The sequence below is a fragment of the Bison bison genome, unplaced genomic scaffold (assembly GCF_000754665.1).
Source record: "Bison bison bison isolate TAMUID 2011002044 unplaced genomic scaffold, Bison_UMD1.0 scf7180017864072, whole genome shotgun sequence".
Lineage (NCBI taxonomy): Eukaryota > Metazoa > Chordata > Mammalia > Artiodactyla > Bovidae > Bison > Bison bison.
The window spans coordinates 12,931,401-12,931,672 of NW_011494644.1; positions in this window are offsets into that span (position 1 = coordinate 12,931,401).

A 272-nucleotide genomic window follows, 5' to 3' on the forward strand; every position below is an offset into this window, starting at 1 on the left:
TGCAATCACCATAGGCAGTGATTTTGGAGCCCAGAAAAATAAAGTCTGACACTGTTTCCACTCTTTCCCCATCTATTTCCCATGAAGTGATGGGACCGGATGCCATGAGCTTTAAGCCCACTTTTTAACTCTCCACTTTCACTTTCCTGAAGAGGCTTTTGAGTTCCTCTTCACTTTCTGCCATAAGGGTGATGTCATCTGCATATCTGAGGTTATTGATATTTCTCCCAGCAATCTTGATTCCAGCTTGTGTTTCTTCCAGTCCAGCGTCT